A 25,057-nucleotide genomic window follows, 5' to 3' on the forward strand; every position below is an offset into this window, starting at 1 on the left:
ATGAATGACCTCCTGCGAGCTGCAAAGTTAGTACCATCTCTCTCCTCCTGGCATAAGTCACTCTTCAATTGCCAGAACCCTCCCCCACCCCCACCAATCCCTTGACAGACACCTTGCACCCTCATAACAGCCAACCTCCAAGCTTGTTCCTTAGAAACACCTGGAACTCATCATCACAACCCCTCAATATCTAGGCGGGGTTCCTCCACATGCCACCTGCTACATGGCCCCATGACCCATCAAGCATGTGGCTTACAATGTCCTCTCTTTGCCACACAGGAAAAGAGAGACTATAGGAGGAAGGAAAAGGAGAAGACAGGGAGTGTGGGGGAGAGGCAGGGCAGAATTCCAGTTGCAAATCCTCACTCCCTCTCCCCCATGAGGAAAGGGCCCTGGAGATCACAGGGTTGCCTGAGGAGAGAGCAGTGACTGACGGTGATGTCAGCCTACACCAGCAAAGTAACGATCCACTGCATCTTCATCCAAATGACCTGTCTCAAATGAATTGTTGTTGTCCCAGACAATTATCTGCTTCTTTCACTGAATCCATATCTAGTATCTTACAGGATCACCAACTGCTGAGGCCGGGCCATCCAGAGCTGCTGCCCCCTGCCACCCAAAAAACCACCAGAGGAGAGAATCAAGGAGGACACCAACAATGCGTCACAGCTATCACCCACACCTTCCACCATCGCACAGACACACACCCCAGTGGGCAAGATGAGCAGACAGGCTTCTGGGTCTATCTGGTGAGCACCACACAGCTGCTGATGCACTTCAAGTGGAGGCAGGAACATCCAAAGGAGGCAGCAGTCAGAGGTCTGCTGGATCCCAGGACACGGCTGGGCCTATGGACAAGGTTCTCCCTAAGCTGCTCATTTGTGGGGATAAGGTTTACTCATGTGCACAAGGTGGAGTAGGTAAGGAGATTAAGATCTCAAGGGATACAGGAGCAAATCAATCATTAATGGTGAGAGTTAAGGAGAAATGTAGTTTAAAAGGAGTATTTCCAGAAAAGGTATTAATATGTGGAATTAGTGGTGAGAGGAGCAGTGTGCCACTATGTAAGGTAAGGTCAGAGAGTCCAGTGAAAGTGGTGGTAGGAGAAATAGAAAAATTACGGGCTTGATTCTCCGTGACATCACGCCGAAATAGCGAAACGTGATCGGCGGGAGAATAGGCTCCGAAGCCAAAATCGGGCTTGACGCCAGTCTCGCGCCGATTCGGAATTCTCCGGACCCCCCAACACAACAAAATCGCCATGCGAACCGGACGTACAGTATGCATCTCATTATCTGCCCCGACGACCGATTCCCTGGGTCCTCAGCGATTCTGCACCCCGGATGGGCCGATTTCCCGATGGCGTATTTCTAACCACCTTTTAAAATTTGTGAAGCCGGCGTGCTGGCTGAGGCGGCTGCGAGAGGAGGTAGGAGTTGGCGTGGGGGGACTGCGGGCTCCCGTATCGGACACCGGCCGTGCTTCCTGCGGGAAAGAGGGTCCCTGCCAAGGCTGGGGGAGGGGAAGGGGGGGAGAGGCCGAGCAGCTGGGGAGTCCCCGACATGAGAGGGGCAGTGCCCACACATCGAGGGCCATTACAGCAGCCATATTGTTGGCCACCCACCCAGGCCTCTGCATGGACACCAAGAAAACGGTCGTATGGGTGGGCGCCCCCCACCTCCACGGCCACCCCACTCAACTGGCAACACCCACCGGGGGACCACCCAGGGTCACACTGATGGCAGCCCCCAGTGAGGGCAGTGTCATCAGATGGTGGGCCTGGCAGCAGGGATGGGGACCAGGACTGGGGGCACCGATGGGACCGGGGTACGGGGGTGGGGGCCATGCATGGCTGGGGTGCGCGGTGCCAACTGGGGTCACCATGCAGCCCATGGTACCTGGTTGTGCACGGGTGTATGTGCCATGATGACATGTTTTCCCCTCACCCCCTGCAGATAATCATGTGTGGTCACCAACCAGCAATGTTGGCCACCGTGGTGGTGGCCGCTGCCCTGCATGCAGCCCTGTTGTCCATGAGATGGAGGACGATGACAGCCCGCTCTGCGATGTGCTCTGTGCTCCACATCATTAGACAATGTCTGATTCCTGCCCACAGTAGCACCTTCTGTTGTGAGTTTCCTTTACTTTGTCTTTTCTGTGGCTCTGTTCTAATTATGGAAATCAGTAAGTTTGCCCTTCTTTCTATGTTATCTATGTCTTAATGCTTAGAGTCGCCGGGTATCAAATGATATCATCACAAGTTTCAACCGGCTATCGATTAAAGAGCCAAACACCAGTTTGTTCAAGGTCAAGGGTACTTTATTTACACACAATCACATAAACATTACTAGTTAACTACACCTATCAACTAAGACAACCTATACTTAACTTCGGGCACCCGGCTTAGGTCAGAAAACAGTGGCTGCTGTTCGATTCTGGATCTATCGGGTTCGCAGGAGTAACTGCTGCTCAGCTAGGCTCATCCGTCTGGTAGCTAGCATTGAACTTGACCTTGCTTCTGGTGTTGCTGCAATTGGAGATGGTCGTGACCGGGGTACCATGACCAAGAGAGCGCGAACATATGGCAAACTCTTCTTCTTGCACTCGGTGGGGGGGGGGGGGGGGGGGGGGGGGGGGGATGTCGCACTCTTTTGGACGGTCCTTCAATTTGGGCCTTACCAATTGGGCGATCCCTAATCACTCCGTTCGATTCCTTAGCCAATAAGTGGGTGGGGATCTGGATGTCTGGGCGTGTACCAAGCAGTCATTGACCCCGTTGTTTGCATTTCCCTTGAACAGGGAGTGGTGCCGAAATGTCTGGGACTGTACCGGTTACTTGAGTTACAGTCCTTTGCTTTGGTGAAGATGGGCCATCAAATGCTAATCGGCCCCTTAAAATGCTAATTGGACAGAGTTTCAATACCGGCATTTCAGGCTCTGAGCCTGCCTGAGTCTTGGCTTGTCCATTTTACCCACTAGGCTTTGCGAGTTTCTCTGTTGGAAGTGGCCATCCCAGATGGCTACACTTCTACCTGCATGCGAGCTAGCCAGTCCATCACACAGCCCTGTCGAACCCCTGGGGATGTGATGATGGGGGCGGACGGTGGGGGGGCCTGCACGGTCCACCCACTGGGCCTCACTCCCAATAGCCATCACTGACCGCCCCACTCCCACATCCATCAGACAGAGCACAGAGGCAGGTTTCAACGGTGTTAACATGTGTTTAATGAGTAGAGGTACATAGGGCGCGATTCTCTGCAAATCCGGCGTGCCGTGAAGGCTGGCATGAAACTGGCCGTGTTTCACGCCAGCCTCGGAGCTCCGTCCCGGGACCCGATTCTCCCCCCCGGGCGGGGCTAGTATCGGGGACCGGGGAATCACGGCGACGCGGAGTTAGCGAACGTCGCTAACTCCACCCGCCAAGAGTCACGGTGGCTGATGCGCACGATGACGTCAGCCGCGCATGCACGGTTTGGACAGCTCCAACCCGCGCATGCGCGGATGACGTCATCACGCAGGCGCGTCAAACCCGCGCATGCGTGGGCCATCATGCCCCTCAGCCGCCCCGTGGACTGATCCTGCGGAGTGGAGGAAGAACAAATAGTGCGCGGGTATCGGACCCGCTGCCCGCGATCGGTACCCACCGATCGCAGGCCCATGCCACCCTTGGCACGGCCGTGCCAATCGGTGCGGGACGGGCACTTTGCGGCCGTTTTCACGAACGCTGAAAGCAGGTGTGATTGCGGCCGTGAAAACGGCCGTAAACTCCGTGGTATTCAGCCCATCGGCCTGCGGAGAATCGCTGATCGCCGTAAAAAACGGCGAGCAGCGATTCGTGTTGGGGGGCGACCGGAGGGGGGCGAGAATAGCGGGAGGCCGTGAAAATTGTCGGGAAGGCCTTCCCGCTATTCTCTGACCCGTCGTGGGTAGCGGAGAATCGCGCCCCTATAGTCTGTGCCCTAGCCCCTATAACTGAACTTTGCCCTGCACCCGTGCCAATTTAACTGGCGTCTAACTTTCTGGCCTTACAGGCCCTAACATTACACCAAGGTGGTTCCCCAGATGATACAGCAGGAGTGGAGGCGGAGTGCCGTGACCCCTGCCCTGCGACCAGGGTCCACGTTGGCGCATGTCTCCTGGAGCGGCCTGGCCTGGATTGGCCCGACTGCTTCTCAGATGTCCCGAGTGGCGTGGTGCCACCCTGTTCTGCCCGCTGCCCTCCAGATGCACCAGCGACAGGAAGGGGGAGTCCGAGGTGCTGTGGTGTTCCGGGGCCTCCCCTGTGAGAGTCCCTGGCACAGACCCCAACACCTCTTCCTCCCCCTTCACTAATCTGCACAACCGAGGTGATAGTCTCTGAGATGGTGGATGGTGTTGGAGATAGCTGTGACGGAAAGTCAGTGTTCTCATCTGACCCGAACTCCGGGGTGTCCTGGGTCATGCTGTCCTGGGCCGTGGTGCCCTGGGTGGTCTCGAGCAGAGGGCTGATGTTCCGGCTGTTCTCCCCATCGGTGCTCGGATGTCTGGGGGCACCGCTCTTGGACACACTGGGGGCGGGGGGCTCCGGATGGGCCGGGCCCATCCCTGGCTGGTCCTGTAAGACACAAGACAGCATGTATGGTTATACAGCAGGAGAGGGTTGAGATGCGAGGTGGTGAGGGCTGGGGTCGAAGGGGGTTGGGGTGTGGGGTGAGGGGGGTGTGGGCTAACGGGGCTTGGGGTGTGGGGTGAGGAGGTGTGGTGTGTGGGGTTAGGGGGGTTGGGGTGTGGGGGGTTGGGGTGTGGAGTGACAGGGTGAAGGGTGTGGGGTGTGGGGGGGTTGGGGTGGGCACACATTTGTCGTGAGGACCCACAACCAGGTAGGGGGTCTCACTTCATGGTGCACCGCTGACCTCCACGTCGGCAACCTCCCTCTCTTCTGGCCTGCCGACAATGTCTAGTGCCCCCCGCTTGGGCACGGTGAGGGGACACGGGTCTGGTGATCCCCCTCCAGTCTTATCCCGCTCCCTGCGGTTATCATTATCCAGGATAAATTGCGTCCCTGATAAACCGAGGGCTGGATTATTCATTCCTGAGCCTAAGTGTTGACGCCATCGTGTAAATAGTGGAGTTTCACGACTCTGTGATCGGGTCCCCAGCTGCAGCGATTCAACCGCTCCCAAGGGGCTAGCACAGGCGGATTGCGAAACTCATCACAATGTTAACATACCGCCGGCCGATTCGCCGGTTCCATGATTGACGCAACGCCGCAGCATATAAGCCATTCTCCCCCTCACACACACAAGGGTCGCAGCCAACATGGCCGCAAGGAGGGCTGGGCCGTAATTTCGGGACGCTGATCTGGAGACCCTCCTTGACTCTGTGGAGGAGAGGAGGCTGATATTTTACCTTGGGCCGTGACGGAGGTCAGCAGACGCCATCGGTCGCTGTGCCTGGGCAGAGGTGGCAGGCTCCATCAGAGCCATTGGGGAGGTGGCCCAGACTGCAGACCAGTGCAGGAAATAACTGCACGACCTCCTCAGGGCGGCCAGGGTGAGTACCTAGTACTATGCCCCTGGCACCAAGCACCCTACGACCCACACACATGTAGCACATGAGGTTCCAGTAGGGGGTCATCTAGGAGTAAGGAAAACTCAAGCAAAAATACAAAAACATTTTTATTGGCCTGGACTGCATAAGGATGTCGTTGAATTTTGCAGTACATGTCACACATGTCAAGTAGTAAAGAAACCTCAAGTGGTAATCAAACCAGCACCTTCAATGCGCATTCAAGCATTTGAGGAACCTTTTGCTACGGTAATTGATTGCGTGGGACCCCTGCCCAAAGCAAAAAGTGTGAATCAGTATTTGTTGACAATAATAGATGTGTCTGAAAGATTTCCATTTCATTAAGAAACTTTGCAGCTAAGAGGGTTGCAGAGGAGTTAACCGAACACTTTACCATAACAAGTTCAATAAATGTTGCATTGAAGTTATTCAAGGAAATTATGGCCGGGATTCTCCCTTACCCGGCGGGTCGGGGGGTCCTGGCGTACTGGAGTGGCGAGGCATCGGGCCTCCCTGGAATTCTCCGCACCTTTAGGGGCTAGGCCCGCGCCAGAGTGGTTGGCGCCGTGCCGACCAACGTGAACGGCCTTTGGCGCTCCGCCGGCCGGCGCCATGGCTGGCCGAAAGGCCTTCGCCGGTCGGCGTGAGTCCGCGCATCTGCCGGAGCATCAGTGGCCGCTGACGTCACCCAAGTGCATGCGCGGTGGAGGGGATCTCTTCTGCCTCCGCCATGGTAGAGGCCATGGCGGCAGAGGAAGAAAAAGAGTGCCCCCATGGCACAGGTTTGCCCGCCGATCGGTGGGCCAGGCCACAGTGGGAGTACCTCCCGGGGTCAGATTGCCCCCCCCCCCCAGGACTCCGGGGCCTGCTCAGGCCGTCTGCTCCCGCCGGCACCGAGCTGGTTTAAACCACGTCGGCGGGAGAGACCTGACAGCGGTGGGACTTCGGCCCATCGCGGGCAGGAGAATCACCGCGGGGGGCCCGCCGACAGGCATGGCACGATTCCCGCCCCTGCCGATTCCCGGGCGGCGGAGAATTCCGGCCACAGCGGGGGCAGGATTTACGCCGGCCCCGGGCGATTCTCCGACTCCCCGGGGCCCTATGAATAGCTTGGTAATAAAGAAATTTAACTCACCAGCGTATCAGTGGTTAGCAATGTTGCTTCATAGCGCCAGCGACCTGGGTTCGATTCCCAGCTTGGGTTTCCTCCCACAAGTCCTGAAATACGTGCTTGTTAGGTGAATTAGACATTCTGAATTCTCCCTCAGTGTATCCGAACCGGCCCCCCAGTGTGTCGACTCGGGGATTAAAAACAGTAACTTCATTGCAGTGTTAATGTAAGCCTACTTGTGACAATAAAGATTATTATTATCATCCAGAATCACAAGTGAATTAGAAAGATGGCATCAAACATTAAAGACCATGTTGAGGGCCTATAGTCAGGATTATCCTGAGGATTGGGAGAAAGGAATTCTATTTGGAATATCTGCAATTAAGGATGCACCTAATTAATCAACTAAATTTAGTCCATTCAAATTGATTTTTGGTCATGAGGTGAGTAGACTATTTAAATTGATCGAAGAGAAATTGATGAGTCAGCGATCAGAGACTGCGTTGTTCGACTATGTGTCAAAATTTAGGGAGCGGTTAACTAGGGCTGGTGAGTTGGCCAGGAAACATTTAAAATTGTCACAACATGTGATGAAAAAAGAGACTAATAAGAAATGTAAAAATAGTTGTTTTGTTAGTGGGGAGAAAGTATTAGAATTGTTACCAATGGTGGGTTAACGAATACATGCAAGATTTATAGGGCCTTCTCAAATTGAAAGGAAATTCTGTGAGGTGAATTATTTGATAAAGACACCAGATAGAAGGAATACTCACAGAGTGTGTCATGTTAATATACTCAAAACGTATTTTGATAGAGAAGGCAGGAAGGAGGAGGTGTTAAGCATTGTAACAGAGGAAGAAGATATAAATCCAGATGATTATGAATTTGACATTCCTCAAATTAAATTGGATAATGAGGAAGTAATAAGACATTGGGATAAATTACTTCTGGAGAAAATTCAAGTTGACCTAAACGAGTTATTCGAGTCACATAGAGCTGTATGTGGGAATAAATTGGGAAGTAAAAAAGTAAGTATGCATGATGTAGATGTAGGAAATGCTATTCCAATTAAACAATATTTATTCAGGCTTAATCCACTAAAATTATCACAGATTAAAAAAGGAGATTGACAGCATGCTTAAGAATGATATAATTGAAGAGAGTTGCAGCAATTGGAGCTCACCTATTGTGATGATACCAAAACCGGATGGAACAGAACAATTGTGTGTGGACTATAGAAAAGCCAATGCATTACAAAGTTAGATTTGTATCGTATTCCTCATTTGGTAGACTGTTGAAAACGTCGGACAATCATTTTTTATTACTAAACTTGACTTACTTAAAGGATATTGGTAAGTACCTTTATCAGACAGGGTGAAGGAGGTTTCAGCTTTTGCAACGCCAAATGGTCTGTATCAGTTTAAAGTCATGCCATTTGGAATGAAGAATGCACCAGCAACATTCCAAAGATGAACCAATAAGGTAATTTCTGGACTGAACAATTGTGCAGTGTACATTGACAATTTGGTGATGTTCAATCACATGTGGAAGGAGCATTTGGAACACTTAAATGAATTAATTGATCGACTACAGGAGGCTGGATTGGCATAACTTTGACTAAAAATGAATTTGAGAAACCTTAGATCACATTCTTAGGCCATACATTGTCAGATGGCCCCACAGGATGTGAAAACAAAAGCTATCGGGGAATTTCTAATACCATTAACAAGGGGAGAGGTTCTGAGGTTTCTGGGCATGACTGGTTTTGACTGGAAATTCATTCTAAATTTCAGCAGTGTGATTGCTCCATTGACTGACCTTCTGAAAAAGCACAGGAAATTTTAATAGACATCAGAATGTCAGGAAGCACAAACATCAAGGGCGCCTACCATCTCCTGACTGCACTTCAGAAAATCGGACCACTGACGGTGCTCCTTCTCCCGGCATACAAGCAGAAATTTAAGCGGGAGAATCCGGTTAAGAAGGTCATGCAATACTGGTCCGAGGCAACAGAAGAGCTCCGACACGACCATCGAGAAGGAAACAGTGGGATGGATTCTCCGTTTCTGAAGCTAAGTGTTGATGTCAGCGGAGAATGTGTGGAGTTTTGTGACAGACAAATCGGAGCAACTGCTAATGGGCTAGCACCAGTACCATGTGGAACACAATGAACTCCATGGAAAGCGGTGCCAGATTCGCCAGGTCCGAGATTGGTGCACATGAGGCTCACACGCCGCAGCTGCACTTAAACCCCACACACACCGTCCCAGTCAACAAGGTGGCTGGAAGGAGACAGCGTCACGGTTCAAGGACACTGAGCTGGACACCCTCCTGGACGTGGTGGAGGAGAGGCAGATGAACCTATACCCTGGCCCAGGAGGAAGGCAGCCAGATGTCGCCATTTGCTGAGCCTGGGCGCAGGTGGCAGAGGCGATCTGCGCCGTGGGCAACGTCGTCCGGACCGGCATCCAATGCAGGAAAAAATTGCACGACCTCCTCAGGGAGGCCAGGGTGAGTTGGCTGCTCCATGCCCCTGGCACTAATCCCGCCCTCCCACACACCCATAATCCGGTCTCTCCCCCCAGGGGGATGGCCGAACCCCCACCCTGCTCGAAATGCCACAGCACCGATGCCATATGCCATGAACGGGTGCCCTGGCTACTGAGATCATCATCTACCCAACCCTTGGGAAGCGTACATCGGACCGTCTAAAAGTTCTGTTGTATGTGTCCCCCCCCCCCCCCCCCCCCCCCCCCCCGCCAGCAAGAGAAGACCGCGCATAACCGCCGGGAACCAGAGAAGACCGGGGGGGACCACCAGACATGCGGCCCCTCACTGTGCCCTAGCTGAGGGCCCTGAACATGGCCAGTGGTCCAAAGGAAACGGAGGTCGCCGGGGTGGAGTGCGGTCACGTGCGAGGAAGTGAGACCCCGCTGAGTTGCGGTTCCGCATGACAGGTGTGTTGAGACCCCTCCCTCATTCCCATACACCCATCCCCACACCCCTCACCCTCCACCAATAAGTGTCCCAGATGGAGATGGTCCACTTCCTGTGCTCCATGGCTACGAGCGTTCAGACCCTGGTCGAGACCAGAGAGGGCCTCCAGGTCTGGCAGAACCAGGTGACGGAAGCCTCAGGGGGTGTCTCCACTCGCACCTCCATCCCACAGAGTAGCTCAGGGGCCATCGGGCACCCCGAGGAAGGAAGAGGTGAAGGGGCCCGTGTCGGTGACTCCTGCAGGGGCGGTGGCGGTACACGGCAGCGCCTCGGACCCCGCCCTCCTGTCCCTGGCAACCTTAGTGAGCAGCAAGCATAACAGGGCAGCACCACGCCACCCGGGGCACCCGAGCAGCGGCTGGGCCCATCCAGGCCAGGTTGCCCCAAGAAACGTGCGCTCCTGTCGCAGAGCAGGAGTTCAGCAGACTCCTTCCACTCTTGCTGTACCGTCTGGGGATCCACCTCGGCATTGTGTTTGAGCCTGGAAGGCCAGAAAGTTTCTGGCCTATAAGGCCAGAAAGACCAGTTAAGTTGGCATGGGTGCAGGGCACAGCTTAATTATAGGGGCAAGGGCACTGACTGTATATATTTGTTCAAAATAAACACCTGTTACCACCGTTACAACTTGCCTCGGTGCTCTGTCTGATGGGCCTGTGGGGTGGGCTGGTCCGGGCAGGCCGGGGTTCACGTTTGGGGTCATGAGATTTGGCTGCCATTTAAAATTGGCGTCCCAATCTCTTCCAGCATGGAAGAGCTCCACTCGCTGGAGCAGTAAATGGAGCAGTAAAAGACGCTGAGTGTGGCCTCGGGGGATGACCCTGTTGAATAGTGATGTTGTCCCCAGCACTACAAGCAATGGGAACAACCCCGCTAATCCTTTAGGGAGGCACAGTAGCACAGTGGTTAGCACAGTTGCTTCACAGCACCAGGGTCCCAGGTTCGATTCTCGGCTTGGGTCACTGTCTGTGCGGAGTCTGCACATTCATAGATCATAGAATTTACAGTGCAGAAGGAGGCCATTCGGCCCATCGAGTCTGCACCGGCTCTTGGAAAGAGCACCCTACCCAAGGTCAACACCTTCACCCATCCCAGTAACCCAGTAACCCCACCCAACACTGAGGGAAATTTTGGACACTAAGGGCAATTTGTCATGGCCAATCCACCTAACCTGCACATCTTTTGGACTGTGGGAGGAAACCGGAGCACCAGGAGGAAACCCATGCACACACGGGGAGGATGTGCAGACTCCGCACAGACAGTGACCCAAGCCGGAATCAAACCTGGGACCCTGGAGCTGTGAAGCCATTGTGCTATCCACAATGCTACCGTGCTGCCCGTCACGTTCTCCCGGTGTCTGTGTGGGTTTCCTCCGGGTGCTCCGGTTTCCTCCCACAGTCCAAAGACATGCAGGTTAAGTGAATTGGCCATGCTAAATTGCCCTTAGTGTCCAAAAAAAAAGTTAGGTGGGGTTGAGAGGTTCCGGGGACAGAGTGGAGTTTTGGACTTAGGTAGGGTGCACTTTTTAAGGGCTGGTGCAGACTTGATGGTCTCCTTCTGCACTGTAAATTCTATAATTCTATGCCCAGAACGCACACAATTTATTTTGTTAGATTGGGCCCATTATTTTCTTTCTCGTCCGAGTCTGGAGAATGATATCCTTAAGGATTTCATTGTTTGAGATCACGGGCTGGATTCTCCGATGGCAGGATCCTCAGTTTCGCCAGCAGCACACTCATGTCTGCAGATTTCCTGACAGCGTGGGCATTCCCACAATAGGAAACTCCATTAACCGGCTGCCGGGACGGAGAATTCCGCTGCTGGCGAGGGTGCACAACATCAGAAAACTGGAGCGGTGGACGGAAGATCCCGCCCCACTACTGCTTTTTCTAGCTATCTTTTAAGCTGCTGCTTGTAGAGATTGTCCTCAACTTCTTGTGGATAAGAAAACACACATATTATGCTCAATTAGATGATTACCACTATGATTACATTGTAACATGATAGCCTAATAGTTAGACAATGGGGGATTCAAGCATGTTAACAAAATATTTGCATTTATATAGCACCTTCCATAACCTCAGGATGACCCAAAACTCTTCACATCCAATTAAGTGCCTTTGAAGTGTCTTCATTGTGGGGAAATGTGCAGCCAATTAACACATAGTAAAATGGCAGAACCAGAAATGAGATCATGACCAGATAATTAGATTTTTTAACAATATTGCTTGAAGAGTAAATGCTGGCCAGGAAACTGGAGAACCCTGTGCTCCTCTTCAAATAGTGCCATGGGAAAGACAAGGTCCTGGTTTTAAGTTTAAAGGTTTTAAGGTCTAAATTTTAATTTAGACATTCCTTTTGTTGCAATGTGTCCAGTTACCTCGTCTGTTTTTACTCTTTGAATATTTCGACAATTGGCTTTGACCTTTCTGATGCCTCAAAAGAGCAATAGGAGCAAGCTTCAGGTATTTTCTTGAGTACTTCATCTTAAGGACTGGATGGCTTAATGGCGATACATACATTGGAAATAATTGTTCTTTGGTTCAAGAACTCATTGTTCCCTTGATCATCTGATAGTTTAAAGTGTGTAGCATGTGTTTTGCATTTGGATTTGTATGAACTAATGCCATTACTGCATTGAAACCTATAAAATCAGATGATGATTATGGGGATATAATACAGACTTTGTGTTCCGTTAATTTCCTATACTTGAAACTGTGGTCTGATATGAGACTTACATTGGAATTTTGTTCCAGAGACTGATGGGAGACTCGCATCGCTTATGTATTGTGTGCCCGATGCAATTTAAGTGCACTCAGGTACTTTACTGGCGAGCGCGGGCCTCCCGTGGGATCAAGGGTTCTGAAGGACAGAAATCTGGGGCTGGTTTAGCACAGGTCTAAATCGCTGGCTTTGAAAGCAGACCAAGGCAGGCCAGCAGAGCAGCACGGTTCAATTCCCTTACCAGCCTCCCCGAACAGGCGTCGGAATGTGGTGACTCGGGGCTTTTCACAGTAATTTCATTTGAAGCCTACTTCTGACAATAAGCGATTTTCATTTTTCATTTTCAAATCCTACTGCCAGAGCTGCTAACCAATCAATGGCCGACAACTCTCCATTGCTGGCAGCACCACCAGAATCAGTGGCTGCTGCCAGTAATTCCCGGAGTCCGAGCCAGAGGAATGGCACTGATTCCTGGAGTCTATATGGATGGGATGGGGTTGCAGGGATGGAGTGGCCAGAGAGGGAGGCAGGCACCAAAAGAGAAAATGCTGGAAAATATCAGCAGGTCTGGCAGGATCTGCAGGGAGAGAAAAGAGCTCACATTTCAAGTCCAGATGACCCTTTGTCAAAGCTAAAAGGCAAAGAAAGTGGGAGATATTTATACTGTGGGGCGAGGGAATGAAAGATCTTCTCGTTTCAGTTTCCAGCATCTGCAGTAATTTGCTTTTATGAGTAAGGCAGGGAGCTCAGAGGCAGGGTTGGGACTTGGCTTTCAGTGACACTCCCTTCCCGATGCCTGGTTCCTGGATCGAGCACTGTGTGCCTGCCAGTGACGGACACCCCTACAAGGACACAAACAAACATAACAAGGTTTATTGGGTGGCCTACGAGAGCCACAGCCATCTCGTTCAACTTGCATTAAATAACTAAGGCACCACAAAGTCATGGTGGACTTGTGAATAATTGACTTTAAGTGGCTTATTTATAAGCCTATTTAGTCATCAACCGGTTTGTGCGTACCTTTTCCACGTCCGACTTAATTGAGAATAGTTTCCCTGACACCAGGAACTAGTCTACAGCATCCCATTATGTAACTAACCAGAAACATGGTAACTGATAGTCTTGTAACTGGCAGAAATATAGGTCTATGAATACACTACCAGGTAAAGTTCTCAATATTGCACAATCAGAATAACAATCCATTTTGTAAACTGAATTGTTTGAGCATCCATCTTCGATCAACTTAATTCCCTTCGCGGTAGATTATCAATTTGCTGAGTCTTGAATGACCACTTGTTCCAGAAAGCAATGTATTTATATCAATGAAACAGAGTATTAGCCGCATTGAGCAGGGCATTTCTGGTTCTTGCAGTGCCGAGAATAACCCCATTATCAAACGAGACTCTGCTTCATTTTTGGGCCTCGGCGAGGAAGCTCATTTCCTGCACTAATGGTCTGAGCTCGTCACTGCAGGAAGTGATTGAGGCATCACTGTTAAATGGTGCCCCGTTCTCTGGAACCCCCAAAGCAGCCTCCGGACCCCCCCCCCCCCCCCCCCCCCCCCCCCTCCCAAAACCACAACTTACCGATTGGGGGTCCTCGGGCTCCCCATATTCCACCGCATAGGAAAAGGGCATCCAGGGCTTGATCCTCAGTGTGAGCATGATGGCACCTAGGCACCATTGCATGGTCAACCTGACATCCTGGCAGTGCCCCTGTCATTCCGGCAGTTCCAGAAGGAGTGGCACCTATGTGGCACTGCTGGAGTGTCAGGTGGCAGTGCAAAGGTGCCCTAGTGGCATCGGGGTTGCCAGGGTACCATCCTGCCCAGAATACAATCACCCGGGGTCTCTGACCTCATAGGAGAGCCCCCCCACCGTCCAAGTTCTGGTATGTCTGGTCCAGGTTTGTATACACCAGTGTTAAAGGGCACCCGACTGGGGTATCCGAGGCGAGGCTGTTCGATCCCGTACCTTGAGTAACTCTAGCGTGGACATATTTAAGAGCGATTAACTATTCACTTAAATATACAAAATTGGATCATGCCTGAGGAGGGTGAGATCCAGATTGCGACCTCTCACAAAATCTTGTCAGACCTCTAGCGGCATAATGACCATTGTAAATCCCGCGCAACGTCTCTCACAGATATACCGGCCTTGTCGCATCCCAAGTCAGGTGTGACGAGGCCATTAGATCGCGCCAAATGGTCTAATCTTCACTGTTACCTGGGCTGCAAGTTGAAAATCTACCCATTTGTTTCAAACACTGGCCCTCAGACACAAAATTTCGGATTTTCTTTGGGTAGTTCGGGGTGGGGAGCTCTTTTGTAGTTTAATATTCACTTCTGTGAGCCAAAGGAAGTTACAAAGCTCCTAAATTCTGACATTTCTGTCAGATCTATGGATAATGACCATGTTCATTGAAAATGGTGAAGCCTGGGCAGCAGTGTTGCAGTGGTTAGCACTGAGACTACTGTGCTGAGGACCCGGGTTCGAATCCTGGCCCTGGGTCACTGTCCGTGTGGAGTTTGCACATTCTCCCTATGTCTGCGTGAGTTTCACCCCCACAACCCAAAGATTGGCCATAATAAATTGCCCCTTAATTGGAAAAGAAAAATAATTGGCTCCTCTAAATTTATTTTAAAAATGAAAATGGTGAAGCCATTCATAGGAAGCTGCTGTAAAAAGAAGTTCAATCTCACTACTCTTGCAAAACAGGAATGAAGAAAACATTGACAAAACGTGAACGGTACATGTACTTTGCATGTTTCCAAGCAAAAATCTAATCTGGAACACTGCCACAAGCATAAATTGGTTGAGCTGCGGACCCTGACCTCTTTCTTGGAGTAGTAAGGCCTTACAATAACACAGAGGGGGTAAAATTTAGTTATGGGCCATTGTTGGGAACATAACCGAATGGTGTGCTTGTGGTGTGTATCCCAACAGGAAGGCACAAGGTCAACCCAAAAATAGAGCCTTATTTCAGTAAACTGCTGCCTCCTAGATTGCCTCCAGAGGCAGTTCATCAACACTAACTGATCTATTTTTTGGCTGCTGATCTTCCTCCCACTTAACTTCAGGACATTCCTGGAAAGTGGACGACCATCCACCAGCATTCAGGTAAGTCACGAGGTGAGGCCAGTTGCAGTGTGGAATATTGAGGGTGTGGAACTCAGGGTAGCAGAGTTCCACATTCACATCTTCCTGGTCACAAAGCTAAGTTCATGTTTACCATTTAGGGCCTCTGATTCTTCCCTGATAAATGTTTTTGAATCTGCAGCCCATAGGCAGGCACCTCAGCCATCGGCAAAGAAACAATTAGATTAAACCAACTGCAGAGCAGCATTAGAAACTGCATCTGATGCACAAAATCTCTGCAATTCGACAAACTGATCATTTACGATAGCATAGTGGTTAGCACTGTTGCTTCTCAGTGTCGCAGGTTCGATTTCCGGCTTGGGTCAGTGTCTGTGTGGAGTCTGCACATTCTCCCTGTGTTTGCGTGGGTTTCCTCTGGGTGCTCCGGTTTCCTCCCACAAGTCCCAAAAGACGTGCTGTTAGGTAATTTGGACATTCTGAATTCTCCCTCTGTGTACCCGAACAGGCGCCGGAATTTGGCGACTAGGGGGTTTTCACAGTAATTTCATTGCTGTGTTAATGTAAGCCGATGTGTGAAAATAAAGATTATTATTATTATTTAAAATCATTTATAAATTAACATAATTGTGACGTTAAATTGTAATTTGAAGATAGCTTGCGGGAAATTGCATATGAAAAAGTCAATGCAAACTTTTCTTTTGCATGTAGGAGTTTATTTTAGTATTATATTTGAATCCACACTGACTTTTCCCAGTAAATTTTGCGAGAGGTTTCTTAATTACACTCGGTAAACTTTAATGGATAACTAAACAGGAATATATTTTCTAATACAAGGACATTTTTTCTGTACTCAGTGCAGTTAGATCTTCCTGTGATCTGCCTAAGTTTTCAGAACTCTGCCCCATTATATTGGTGTGCGATTAAATAGTTGGTTTATTTTGTATGGCTTGTGCTGGATTCATATTCAACAAGGTCCAGCTGAGATTAGGTGGTGCAGTGGGTTGGAACACCACTGGGATCTTAGTTTGAATCTAATCCAGACTGATGAGATGGAACTTTCGCTTTTGCTGCCAGAGAGCCAGGTTCATTGGAAATAGGTTTAGGCAATTAGTTACTAATACTTAAGGCTTCATAAAAAATTACTGTGCCAGTGTGGTTGTATTTTGTTATAAATTTAGATTACCCAATTATTTTTTCCAATTAAGGGGCAATTTAGTGTAGCCAATCCACCTACTCTGCACATTTTTGGGTTGTGGGGGCGAAACCCACGCAGACACGGGGAGAATGTGCAAACTCCACACGGACAGTGACCCAGAGCCGGGATTGAACCTGGGACCTCAGCGCCGTGAGGCAGCAGGGCTAACCACTAGGCCACCGTGCTGCCCTAGTGTGGTTGTATTTAATGTTAAATTGGTATTCTCATTCTGAGATGTCACAAACCTGGCTGGTGAAAGAGGCAGAATCATTCACATTGAACCATGGGGATATATTCGCCTGAGAATGCATTAATGAAGTTGATTAAAGAGAGAGTGACTCAACAGGGCTAACTTTTCTGCTCTTTGGTCCCAGGAATACCCAGTTGTGGAAAGAGATCCAGACCCGGATTATCAGGTCTGCTCCGTCTTGCTATAATCTCAGGATAGTTGGTTTTTGGAGCTTTGATTCGCCTCATGCAGAGGCAGGGCAGCCACAGTTATCCATAATGAGATGGGAGGGGTGTTCCTGACCTTCTGCCTCAATGACCATATTGTTTGCTTTCTGAGAACCACAGGGCAGTGATTGCTCCAAATCTTGGCACTATAGCCTGTCCCTACTTTCAGTCCAGCATTTGAGAAAGGTACCTTCTGAGATTGTAGTTGCTGATCCCCCTTCCTCTCCCACCCCTTCCCCTCTTCTTCCCCACCCCATCAACACTTCAATACAACTGGTGGGGGAGGGTGACCGTGGCCTATTCCCAATGGGGGAGGGAAGAGAGAATTGCTGCTCGCTGGGTTGAGGGTAACAGCAAACTTCGCTGCTTAAATTTTCTCTGGTTCTCTGATTCATCCCACTGAAAAGAAGCATCCTCCTTCCAGATCCTTAAATCCTACCTGATACCTATCTAACCAATATGATAATAGACTCAGGTTGAAATTTCATCTGCAGCTTATGAGGTATATGATGCCCAGAGGGCAAAGTCAGGAGAAGGCTCTCTACTGAGGTGTAATCTGTTGATAGGCCAAGCGGTTGGAGGCAGACTGACCTCAGGCTGAACATGGGCCCTGGTGATATACTTAGGCTGAAACTCCGGAAAATGCTCAAAATCTTTGTTTGAAACTTTTTTTCCAAGATCAGGGGACCAATCGGGCCATGGCTAGGGTTTAATATAATGAAATGTTCCAAGGTGCTTCACAGGAATATCTTCAAACAAAATTTGACACCGAGTTATATAATGTGATAGTGCAGATGGCCAAAAGCTTAGCCAATTAGGTCGATTTTAAGAAACATCATATGGGAGAAAAGGAAACAAAAGAGATGGAGAGGTTCAAGGAGGGAATTTCAAGGCTTGGGGCATTGGCAGCTGAAGACACAGTTACTAATGAGGGAAACATTAAAATTCAGCATACCCAAGAAGCCAGAATTGGAATAATGCAGACATCTTGGAAGAGTATATGATGCAAGGAGACATTGAGATGGGGAGGAGTAAAGTCATGAAGGGATAACATTTAGGGCATGTTCAGTCAAGGGGCAAATAGCAGAACTGATCACAAATATACTAAAAAACATGAGATAGCAGAGAGTAATGGTAAAGGTTGGTTACTCAGATTGGAAGAAGATAAAAACGCATGTTCGACAAGGGTCAGTGCTGGTATCACTGATATTTTAGATTAATGATTTGGACCTACAAACAAGTAACTCGATATCGGGGGCAGCACGGTAGCATGGTGGTTAGCATAAATGCTTCACAGCTCCAGGGTCCCAGGTTCGATTCCCGGCTGGGTCACTGTCTGTGCGGAGTCTGCACGTCCTCCCCGTGTGTGCGTGGGTTTCCTCCGGGTGCTCCGGTTTCCTCCCACAGTCCAAAAGATGTGCGGGTTAGGTGGATTGGCCATGCTAAATTGCCCGAAGTGTCCTAAAAGGTAAGGTTTGGGGGGGGGGGGGGGGTTGTTGGGTTACGGGTATAGGGTGGATATGTGGGTTTGAGTAGGGTGATCATTGCTCGGCACAACATCGAGGGCTGAAGGGCCTGTTCTATGCTGTACTGTTCTATGGTCTATGATATTCAGATGATATCAAACTGTGGGGAATAACATCAATGCAAACTGATAAGACCATAAGACATAGGAGCAGAACTTGGCCACCCTGCCATTGAGTCTGCTCCGTCATTCAATGAGATCCCAGCTAATCTGATTATCCTCAACTCCACTTTCCTGCCGATCCCCATAACCTGTGATTTCCTAACTAATTAAAAATCTGTCTATCTCAACTTTGAACTTAGTTAATGCTCCAGTCACTACAGCTCTCTGCGGTAAAGAATTTAACAGATTCACGACTCTCTGAGAGAAGAGATTCCTCCTCCTATCTATCTTAAATGGACAACCCCTTACTCTGAGATGATATCCTCTGGTCCCAGACTCACACACAAGAGAAAACATCTTCTTAGTATCTACTTTGTCAAAACCCCTGTGAATTCTATAAGTCTCAATAAGGGCTGGAATTCTCCAGCCATTCACTGGCAGCAGGATTCTCTGATGCTGCCGGCAGTGCACGTCCACCCGTGGGTTTCTCCGGGGTGTGGGGTGGCTTCAATGGGAACTCCCATTGACAGTGGCAGGAAGAGAGAATCCCGCACCCAGCAAACGCTGCCTCCCTCTGCCTCCCGCTTGCAAGAGACAAGTGGCTGGGAGGCTGGAAAACCAGTCTGAGGTCACCTCTCATTCTTTTAAACTCCAATGAGCACAGGCCCAATCTGCTCAACCTCTCCTTATAAGAAAATATCTCCATACCTTGAACCTTCTCTGAACCTTCTCTGGACTGCCTCCAGTAGCAGTATATCTTTCCTTAGATAAGGGAACCAAAACTGTTCACAGTATTCCAGGTGTGGTCTAAAGTGCCTTCAGCAGGGCTTCCCTATTTTTATACTCCATTCCCTTTGGAATGAAGGCCTATATTCAATTTCCCTTCCTAATTGCCTGCTGAACTTGCATGCTAACTTTTTGTGATTTATGCACGAAGACCCCCAAATCCCTCTGTACCAAAATTGTCTGCAGTCTTTCTCCATTTAAATGATTCACAAAAATTCATTCCCTCCACCACTGACGCACATTAGTAGCAGTGTGTACCATCTACAAGATGCACTGCAGGAATTCACCAAGGCTCCTTAGACAGCTCCTTCCAAACCCACGACCACTCCCATCCAGAAGGACAAGGGCTAGGAACAGCACCACTTGGAGGTTCCCCTCCAAGTCACTCACCACCCTAACTTGGAAATATATCGCTGTTCCTTCACTGTCGCTGGATCAGAATCCTGGAATTCCCTCCCTAACAGAACAGTGGATGTACCTACATCACTTCAGCGATTGAAGAAGGAAGCTTACCACCACCTTCTCAAGGAAAATTAGGATTGGGCAACAAATGCTGGCCTAGCTAGCGAAGTCCACATCAAGTAAAAATGAATTGGTAAAAATATAGAAACATCAGCAAACTTTTTGAAAACAAGTAACTGAATTGGGTAGAAGAGTAAAGGGATCTCGGGATGTCGGTGATTAATTCATTAAAAGCAGCATTCCAGGTCAGCAAAACAATTAAAAATCTTAACAAAGCTCTGTGATTCATTTCTCAGCAGTGCAGAATTCAAATGTTTTGAAACATAGAAACATGAACTCAAGGTAAACCAGGGTATATTACAGTTAGATTATAGGACCCTGGTCAGGCCACACCAAGAGTGTTATACATAGTTTTTACCGCCACGCTATAAAAGAGGGACATAGAAGTTTTGGAGAAAATGCAGAAAATAATTTACATGAATGATACCAGAACTGAGCGATTACAGCTATCATGTCAAATAAACAATCTGGGGCTTTTTCTTTAAAAATGGAAGACCTACAGGTGATCTGATAGGCGTCTGTAAAAGTATGCAAGGGTCAGACAGGATAGATGTGGAAAAACTTGTTTCCCCTTCTGTGAGAATCTACAATTAGTGACCATAAATTAAGGATAGTTACCAATACACTCAATATGGAAAAAAGGAAAAATATCTTTACTCAGAGTAGTTAGAATGTGAAACTAGAGTTGATCATTTTGAAAGAAACTAGATGAGCACAAGAAAGATCAATGAATAGAACGATATGCTGAAAGGCTGATATCATGAAAATGGGATGGGAGGACATCCAGGTGGAGCAAAAACAACCAGACTGGTTGGGTCATGTGGCCAATTTCTATGCTACATATTCTATGTAAATCACTTAAAAAGCAAATACACAGCTTTAAGAAGAGATTTCTCTTGGGTGTGTGCACTGTAGTGAATTTGCTTTTCCAGCAATAATACTGTCGGGTAGGCACAACGCCAAGGAAACTTGTACGAGGCTGATGCTTCTTTTATACTTCCAAGAAGATTCATGCACTGGTGGACAAGCAGTGTCTCATTCTAAAATACCAGGCAGATGTGATACTGTTGCTCTGGCCACCCTTAGCTCCTGAATTTTTGCCACTGAGGTAAGGAAGTAGAAAATGTCTATTTAATTAAAAATAAGTTAGAGAATGGAAAAGAAGAATGAATGAAGTGGGTGGGAAAGAACAACAATAGAAAAGCAGACTGAAATCATTTGGTTATCTAACCTCACCTTCTTACTAGAGTGTGTTTTCTTTTGGGAAATTTGTATACTTGTTCTCTAATGGCATTGGTACTTAACATTAACAGAGAAATTAAGTGTAGTCCCCAGGATTCTGAAAATATTGGTGAGGTCAGAATGGCAAAAAGTGCGAAACACATATTCTAAGGCCTTCACCAGATTATCCTGTCCTTGCATTTTTGGCCTCTTCATATTTATCTCAGCTTTTCGTGTGCAAACTGAAGAGAAAGACAAGTTATCCAGGGAAACAGGCATTTCCCTGAAGCTGTGAAGAGTTAAAATGCAATTATTATGTTTGTATGGTGAAATGAAACACCAAGTTCTATTGAAAACAAAAGACTGTACAAATAAGAATGTAATTTGCCTGGCTTCATGTGCATTTACTGTTCATCAGTGACAGTATGATCATGGTTGTGAAATATTTTCGTGACATAGATATTAAGTTCTAGACCAATGCAAATTTTAATTGTTGCAAAACACAGGCATATTAAAAATTCATATTTTTCACAAATTCTATTTTACCCATACATTCTGAAGAGGCACCATACAAAATATGTATATTTGTACTCAATAACTTCAGCTAAGTATATAACTTATATAACAGATGCATAGGGTAGATGAAGGTTTTATCTTTTGGAATGATTAAGTGACATATATTTTTAAACTATTTTGATTGTTTTTATCTAAAATTCAGGCGAATTTAAATCTGTCCAACATTCAAATTGAATCATATAAATTAACTGTGTGGCGAACTGTAGATTTGAATGATGAAAACATCGGCATCTGACAGTCAAGTTGCAATTGAATTTATGTGAAATATTAGACGACATGTTCACAAATCCAGGCTCCAGATTGAACCATATAGTTCAGCATATATTGTATATTGTGAAGTCTTCCACAATTTTAATGTATTAGCTTATAAATGTTAATTGCTGCACGGTGGCGCAGTGGTTAGCATTGCAGCCTCATGGCGCTGAGGACCCAGGTTCGAATCCCGGCCCTGGGTCACTGTCCGTGTGGAGTTTGCACATTCTCCCCTTGTTTGCGTGGGTTTCACCCCCACAACCCAAAGATGTGCAGGATAGGTGGATTGGCCACGCTAAATTGCCCCTTAAATGGAAAAAATAATTGGATACTCTAAATTTATAAAATTAAAATGTTAATTGCAGGCCAATCTTAATTATCAAAAAATTGGTAGCTTTTGAAATGTGAAAATTAGAGAGAAAGACAACTGCTTTTTTTCGACAAAAAATAACTAAAATCCTCGCCAAGAGAACAAGCTGAACAGATGCATAGAGTAGATGAAGGTTTTATCTTTTGGAATGATTAAGTGACATAGCAATGCTGAATCTTCGAACTCATGACATTTTGTGCACATGTCTGTAATTTCACTGTTTATGTCTGGTGTCTATTTGTGAGCCTTTTCCCCCCAAAAAATGATGGTGTTCCTTTGTAATTTTTGTGAATTGTTTAAATTTCATGTCCAAATGATATATTTCCGTAAGCAAGATTTTTGGCCCGCTTGTGGAGTGCTTTACAGTCACAGCAAGAGGTCTGCTCTGATTGGCTCATTGGAAATCATTCAAAGTGCTTTTTGCTTTTTATTAACACAAATAATCCTTGTCTATTCTGTCCTTAGACACAGGAAAAACTATTGACAATCATCGCTTCCATTTCCACTGGCGACTGTGTTTTTCCAAGTTCCATTATTCGTAAAACTTTCAGGGTGCCATCACCAATAAACTATTATCCACCAGCCTGCAAGAGCTATCAGCTATGGGTGCCTTCTCCAATTCCCTGCCTGAAGGTGGATCATTACCAATTATTCACTAACCCACAGCAGAATACCATGATTTTTCAGTAGAGGCAGGGCAAAAACACAACTTCTATCTCAGCCAGAACAGGGATTGAACCCCATGCTGTTGGTGTTGATCTGAACTGCATGCTAGCTGTCAAACTGACTGAGCTATCCAGCCCCCCCCCCCCCCCCACCTACACTCTTTTTATTTTGGCAACAGGACTACTGGCAAATCACTCAAAACAAGTGTTGTCAAACTCTATTTGGGAGCCAAGAAAATAAAATGTCACTATGTACAGATGAAATGTTACCTTTCGTTAATAATTAGCTGACTTTGTTAATATACTTTCAGAATACAATTAACTTATTTTAACACTATAAGGACTGGCCCAAATATTGCAAGGTCCAAAATTTTTGAGGGTCTCCAGAGGGCGGCCTAGGTGGACTTCCACATGACTTGGGGCCTTCTGAGCATTTAAACGACACAGAGCACTCAGGTTGTAAGTAGCACCAAAGGGGTGCATTTAAAAGTCAGACTGCAGCAATGGCAGTCTGAGCCTGGCCACCTTGATCCCGAGGGGGGCACCACAAGTCACCAGACTTAGCACTAAATTACTACCCGCTTCTGTCCCCAGCCCGCGACGCGATCCCCCAGCACGCCTGAGAGTTTTCAATGGTTTTTATGTGTTTTTAGGCCTCTCGCTCTCTTCCTGCAACCATGGCACCCAGTCCATGTTTGTAAATATGTGTAGTAATTCACATCCACGAGACTGCCACCTGAGAAGAGCGGGGCATCACATAAAGGTGGAGAATACTGGGCGCGATTCTCCGATGTCGCGCCGCATCGAGAAAGCCGTCGTGAACTCAGTCGAGTTCAACGACGGCGCCAAACGGCCCCAATCGCGATCGATTCTGGCCCCGGGAATGGGCTAGCATTGGGTCCGTGAGGAACACAGGGGGCGTGACGTCGAATGCACGTTGTCAGCGTGCGACGCCCGAATGACGCCGCTCCGCGTCGTAAAAAGCCGTGATCCACGCACGGAAAGGAGGGAGGGAAATGTCGGAGCCACGGAGGGCCGCCCCGAGTTTCCGTGATACGGACCTGGAGACCCTCCTCGATGAGGTGGAGCAGCGCAGGGGCATTCTCTGCCCAAGACGAGGGCATCGCCACCCTTCCAGCATCGTGCGACAGGCCTGGCGCGAGGTGGGCACGGCAGTCAGTGCTGTGGGGCAGACCCCTCGGTCCGGGGAGCAGTGTCGAAAGAAGCTCCACGACCTCACCAGGGCTGCCAGGGTGAGTGCCACGAGGGTGCCCCCGGGTCACAACCATCCCCCCCCCATGTCCCTCATAACCCCCCCGTGCGCCCCCCCCCCCCCACCCCCTCCCCGCAGGCACGAGGGAAAGTGGGGGGCGAGAGTGAGTGGAGGGTGGTTACCAAAGTTGTCACAGACCCACATGAGCGCTGCGACCCCCTGGAGAGATGCCATGGTGTGGCTGCAACTTTCCCCCCAACCTGTACCAATATCTGAATGCCCCGATGATACCTGCCGAATTGTGATGCTCTATCTTTGCCCACCCAACAGGACAAGACTGCTCACAACAGCCGGGAGCGCAACAGGACCGGAGGGGGTTCACCCGTTATGCACCCCCTGGCAGTGTTCGAGCAGAGGGCACTGTACCTTGCTGGGGGAACTACCACCCGGGAGGTCGCGCAATGCGAGGTTGGAGGTGCAGAACCAAGTGAGACAACCCTGCATGACAACCACCCCCCCCCACCCCCAAGCCCATCCTCTGTCCCCTCACACTCTACCCACTGGACCCCCAATCCTCTGTCCCCTCACTCTACCCACTGAACTCCCCATCCTCTGTCCCCTCACACTCTACCCACTGAACTCCCCATCCTCTGTCCCCTCACACTCTACCCACTGGACCCCCCATCCTCTCTCCCCACAC

Source organism: Scyliorhinus canicula, chromosome 6 (assembly GCF_902713615.1).
Source record: "Scyliorhinus canicula chromosome 6, sScyCan1.1, whole genome shotgun sequence".
Taxonomy (NCBI): domain Eukaryota; kingdom Metazoa; phylum Chordata; class Chondrichthyes; order Carcharhiniformes; family Scyliorhinidae; genus Scyliorhinus; species Scyliorhinus canicula.